General features: G+C 45.5%; 1 long non-coding RNA gene across 1 annotated transcript; it reads left to right on the top strand.

The window, feature by feature from the left end:
* The first annotated feature begins 814 nt into the window (after positions 1 to 814).
* Positions 815 to 4,558, top strand: LOC134757349 (uncharacterized). The gene is made up of 3 exons (XR_010131203.1): positions 815 to 916; positions 3,687 to 3,835; positions 4,494 to 4,558. It is a non-coding gene; the product is annotated as an uncharacterized lncRNA (long non-coding RNA).
* The last annotated feature ends 1,379 nt before the right edge of the window (positions 4,559 to 5,937 follow it).

Raw genomic sequence — 5,937 nt, 5'->3', positions numbered from 1 at the left:
TGTATTGAAAGTGAGTTAACATTATGTACAGCTTAAGCACTGTACTTTCTATCAGATACAGAAAAATAGGTGCTGTGTTTGGAAAAGTATTGGGCTAGGAGTCAGGAAGCTTGACTGTTAGTCCCAACCCTCCTTCTTCAGCTGAGCACCCCTAGGCAATAATTCAGCAGCTGTTTCTTAAATACCTAATGAGTTTCAGGCTTTGTAGTTGGGCTGGGAATAAAGACATAGATATTGCTTTCATGATTCTCCAAGTCTCCCCTCCTCACCCCAGCTCACAGTGAGCTTTCTTATGTATTGCGTAAATTTGTCTCCTAACAGGCCCCTACTCTCTCTCCAACCTGCTTCCCAGGGCAGTTGTAAGGATCAAATGAGGGAGAATATGTGTGAAAGCAAATTGTAAATGATTTTAAAATGCAATAAAAATATGACCCATGGAAAATTATTTAAAGATCCTTAGAATTTTAAATAAAGAGTACATTAACCTGAGTTCTCTATGGTTTTTATTTTAAATAGATATGAAAGTTTTACAATGAACCACTGATATGGTAGAAAATCTTAGCTTGATTATTCTCCAAGAGAATGATACAGTGGTTTGTGCGATGAATTTTCTAAAATTGCCAGCCAAAAAAAACCAAAACCTCTTTTGAGTTGAGTGACTGGATCAGTCAAAGGAACGTTGACTGTGTAATGGAGAAATGTTTTCTGTGTTCACTGACAGCTTGCCGTTGTTTGATTCTAGCTGCAGCATATCGTGAGTGATGAGACCTGTGTGTAGGTGACTGACCTTTACCTGGCAGAAAATAATAATGGGGCCAGTGGAGGCCAGCCGAACACACAGAACTCAAGAAGTCTCCTGGAGTCAACGTATCCGCAGAAAGCTGAGCAGCTAATGTCAGATGAGAAATGCTTTAAGGTGAGAGTTGCTCATATAGTCAAAGACCTTGCTGGTGACAATGTAAGTTGTTAGGATTCTCTGAATCAGAAGTTATAGCCAGGGTACTTTGACCCCGTGATTCTACTCCTGGAACTTTTTAGAGTTCCTAATGAGTTCACCAGAGAAATGCAAAGTGGAAGAAACCATCTTCCCGGACAATCTACTTTCTTTCTTGACTTAAAAACAAACAAACAAAAAACTAATTATATATGATTTTTACAATTTTGTATTCTTTTTCTCTGAACATTTTTCATAGCATGCTTTGTAAATATTATTGTTAGAAAAATGTTGGTACGTGAAATGCATGGTCATGGTCATTATAGAAAAGGAAATGTAGGCCTGGCACACATGGCTCACACTTGTAATCCCAGCACTCTGGGAGGCTGAGGTGGGCAAATCGCTTGAGACCAGCTTGGGCAACATGGCAAAACCCCATCTTTGCAAAAAATACAAGAATACAAAAATTAGCCAGGTGTGGTCGCATGCACTTATAGTCCCAGCTACTCAGGAGATGGAGGTGGGAGGATCGATTAAGCCTGGGAGGTCGAGGTTGCACGTCACTGCACTCCAGCCTGGGTGGCAGAGCAAGACCCTATCTCAAAACAATAAAAGAAAAAAAATGTAGATAACCAAAAAAAAGTCACTTTAAAATTCTTTCCTGAAATTACCATTGAAGACATTTCTAGACTTTTCTGTGCTTGAGTATATATATTGAAAGAGTTTATACTGGACAAAAGGTCTTTCACTTTTTTTTCTTTTTGAGACAGGGTCACACTCTGTTGCACAGGCTGGAGTGCAGTGGTGCGACCTTGGCTCACTGTAACCTGTGCCTCCTGGGTTCAAGCGATCATCGTGCCTCAGCCACCCTAGTAGCTGGAATTACAGGCATGTGCCACCATACTGGCTAATTTTTGTATTTTTAGTAGAGATGTGTGTCAGATCCCAGGGTCCAGGTCCAGCCCATGGTGAAGTCTGAGGGGAGTGGGTGGGTGAGCAGAAAGAACAATCGGGGGGCCATAGGCAGGTGAAAGATAGTTTTATTCAGCGGCAGCTCTCATTAACAGCTTTCTTACACTAGCTCTCTTATTAGCAGCTTACTCTTCCACTGTTCGCCTGTCTCAGCAGCTTGAGCCAGCTGCCCCTACACATAGCTGCGCAGCCAGCTCTCTCTTGCCTTCAGGGTAAGTGGCTTAACTCCTTCTCTCTTTGGGCATGAGCAAGCCCAGCTGTGTCCTGGCTCCCTCCCATCTGTCTGCAAGATGGACAGCTTTGGTTCTCTCTTTCTCTGGGTGCCAGTGTGCTCGTCATGTCAAGCCATGTTGAGCCAAACTGAGCCAAGCCCCGAAGAGCCATGTCTCTTATGGACAGCATCAACAGGGCAGTTATACCTTTTACAGACAATAGTGGCATAAAGCCAGGAATGAACTTACACAAACAGGTTATATTACAAGTGGAGCTGTGTGCTTGCACGCCAAACTCGTGAGTCACGCAGGCCTGGATATCCACCTCGGCCTATTCCTTGACCAAAGCACATCCATGTACCTTATTATGTGGTTTTGTATGTTGGTCAGGCTGGTCTCAAACTCCTGGACTCAAGTGATCTGCCCGCTTCAGCCTCCAAGTGCTGGGATTACAGGTGTGAGCCACTGCATCTGACCGGAAATGGTGTATTTTTGCTCAATTAGCAACACTTCTGGGTCTTTAATGTCTTTTCTATGGCTATTTGATATTCACTTTATAGAGAATTAATGCCTGTATTGTTGGACATTTAAGTTGTTTCCAAGTTTTCACCATTATAACTGTATTTGTGTGTATATATTATATTCTTGCCAGGCTGCAAGCTTTACTAGCAGAGAGGAAATTTGAAAGCTTTAAAAGAACGCTGAGCTAGATCTAGCTTCTGGCTCTGTGTGTTTATTGACTAGTGGTGTGCCTTGAGAAACCAGAACTCTCTGAATTTCAGTTTTGTCTCTGTGTAAATGAAGAAGGTTGAAATAAAAAAATCTTGTTTCCTTCCAGGCTCTGATCTTCTCCGTGTGATTCTGATAGTTACCTCCTCTGCAGAAAGCCATTAGGGTAACGGCACTGAGAATCTCAGGGTTCTGAAAGGGGAGATCCATGTGCCATCACCATTGATAGTTGTTTTTTGCAAAACATGGTTTGCTTGCCTCTATTGGTGTGTTGCTTTTAAGTATGGATTTTTAAAAATCACACAAATAATATTAGTGGAACTCAGAATTTCAGGAACTTCATATACAATTGGTGCCATTATAACAACACTTTTTTTGTTTTGTTTTGTTTTTGAGACAGGGTCTCACTCTTGCCCAGGCTGGAGTGCAGCGGTATGCAGGAATGCCAGCAGTTTTTAGCCAATACAACAGATCCCTGGAGGTCAAGGGATCCTGCTTATCACTCTGGCCTTCCTACCAATTAAGTTAATTATATCCACATTGTTGTTGATGGTGAAGTGCCACCACCTGGCATCTGCTGTTCTCACCTTCCACCATTCCCACTGACACCAAAAGCCTGGCCTCACGGCAGCATCTCCTGTTGTCGATCCTGGCCTACAAAGGATAGTGCCACTGAGTCTCTGAAAGATTCGGGTGCCTTTCTCCCTAGTGCCTTCCTTGTTAGCCTAGAGAGGGGAGTTCCTGTGAGCCCTCCAAGGGCACATGGTCAAGTGGTGGATTCCGAATCTGCTGGCATATAACGAACCATCCCAACATTCCTACCTCCCTGTACTTTCCAGCTTCTTTGATGCTTTGGGAATGCAGTTGTATAATCTCCACCTAATTCACTGCAGCAACTGTTACGTCCACATTTCAAGGAGCCACTCCAGCAGTGTGTTAGAGCCCCCGGTGTCCTTGCCAAGCCATTAAATCCTGAGCGTGCTCCCAGGTCGGTGTATTCTCATGTGTACAGCCTTTAGTCTCCCCCTGGTCCAACACCCTTATGTCCACTTCTCCACCTCCTCTCCCAGATTCTGCCAGTACACACTAGGCAGCCCCTGCAACATTTTTGGCAAAAAAATCATTTTCCCAGAGCAGGTTGTGCTTGTGACCTTGGGCCATGATGAGGAATGACCATAGTCTGGTGTCAATGTGGGGCAGCAATTATGACATGCCTCATCCTGCTGTGAGGGCTTGTTGGAGGCTCTTTGCCTAGTCTCCAGGCAAGGGGCAGCTGCCCTTCTCTTAGCAAGGAAAGGGGGCTGCTTCTTTTAGACCAGAGCATTCCGTGGAAACTGGAAGCTCAAAGTTCTCAGATGTATCCACTTAAGTTTTCCCATAGCAGATATCATTCCTCTACTCTCCTCTCCATTCCTCTCCTCTTCTCCCTCCCCTCCTTTCCTCTGCTCTTTCTCTTCCTTTCTCTTTTTTTTTCTTTTTGAGATGGGATCTCACTCTGTCGCCCAGGCTGGAGTGCAGTGACATGATCTCAGTTCACTGAAACCTCTGCCTCCCAGGCTCAAGTGATCCTCCCACCTCAGTTTCCTGGGTAGCTGGGACCACAGGCACACACTACCACATCTGGCTAATTTTTGTATTTTTTATAGGGATGGGGTTTCACCGTGTTGCCCAGCCTGGTCTCAAACTCCCGGGCTCAAGTGATCCTCCTGCCTCAGCTTCCCAAAGTGCTGGGATTACAGGTATGAGCCACTACACTCAGCTCTCCTTTTCCTTAAGTAATTCTAAATAAAAACAAGACTAAATCATAAAATAAAATTTGTGTTTTTTGGGGAAATGACACAAAACTTCCATGACACTTGAAATTAAGACAGTTTGTTTCTAGATTTTCTGCTGTGCATGTGCACGTGGGTGTGTGTACGTGCTCATCCTTGGTTGGCGCCCTATGTGTGGACTTGCTGTATCTACTGAGTCAGTCTGCACAGTGTCTGACTGCACAATTTCCAGCACACAAAAGCTCTACATAGCAGTTGAGACTGAAGCAGCAGTCTCCTTCTGGGTTTAATTTGAGTTAAACTGTCAGGCTGTACTTGTGTGAGAAACTGATAATTTTCAGCAAGAAATTTCCAGATGAGGCCTGTCACCCTCCAGTGTAACTCTAGGTCCTGCTTGGCAGGGGAACTGGCTTTGGCTGGAGGCTGGGTCAAAATGGTTGCCCCGGAACAGCACATTCCCATCCCAGGAGGGAGCTCTGTTGGGAGCATGAGATGGACCAAGAAGATCCATCCATTAGGAAAGTGACTCTTGGTCTGTCTAGTTTTAATGGAGGAGGGAGCTTGGTGCAATGACCAATTTTGATGGGGGAGCTAGTGGGAAACATGGGCATTATCTTTCTCATGTGTGCCCCACTGGGGGCCCACCCTTGAGGGTTGAAAAGTTCCTGGAGATGGATCAAGAGTGGTGTACATGTCACAGCTGCCCAGGCTGGGGTCCTCCCACCACCCCTTGGTCCTGCCCTCTGGAACCCTGGGCAGGCTGGCAGGAACCCTTTTCTTGGTCTGGGCTTCTGGCGAGGATGCCTGTTGCTTCCTATCATCCATGTGGGGAAGGCTAATTTGAAGATTCTGAAACTAGGAGAACAGCAATTATCAAGTGAACCCAAGATGTGACTAAAACTATCTCTGATGGCAAAGCCTTTGATGCTGAAGAGTCTGGCCCATAGAAAGATGGCCTTGAGCATGGCACCTCTGACCAAATCCCTCACTCTGACCTACTGAGCATATGAACCCAGCCCTGCTCACAGTCAGGGCTGGAGGAAGACCTCATGGAGTTTATGTGATAACTGTACTTCCTGTGTGCCTGTTACAGCTGATTCCACCCACACTGTCCTCTGCCCTGGCCAGCCCAGCCCTGCCATGCCCTGCCATTGCAGTCAGGGTTCTCTGGGTGTGAGTGACAGAAAAATCACTTGAGATGGCTTAGGCAAGAAGGGAAGTTCATTGCTCAATAAGTTAGCCACGGGCAGGGCAGGGAACAGCTGGGCCTCAGGAATACCTGGACTCAGAGTCACCAGCACTGTCAAGATTTGCAGGC

The sequence above is a fragment of the Gorilla gorilla genome, chromosome 16 (assembly GCF_029281585.2).
Source record: "Gorilla gorilla gorilla isolate KB3781 chromosome 16, NHGRI_mGorGor1-v2.1_pri, whole genome shotgun sequence".
NCBI classification, from domain to species: domain Eukaryota; kingdom Metazoa; phylum Chordata; class Mammalia; order Primates; family Hominidae; genus Gorilla; species Gorilla gorilla.
Note: the sequence above shows the minus strand (reverse complement) of the source record. Positions and strands in the feature narration are given on the sequence as shown.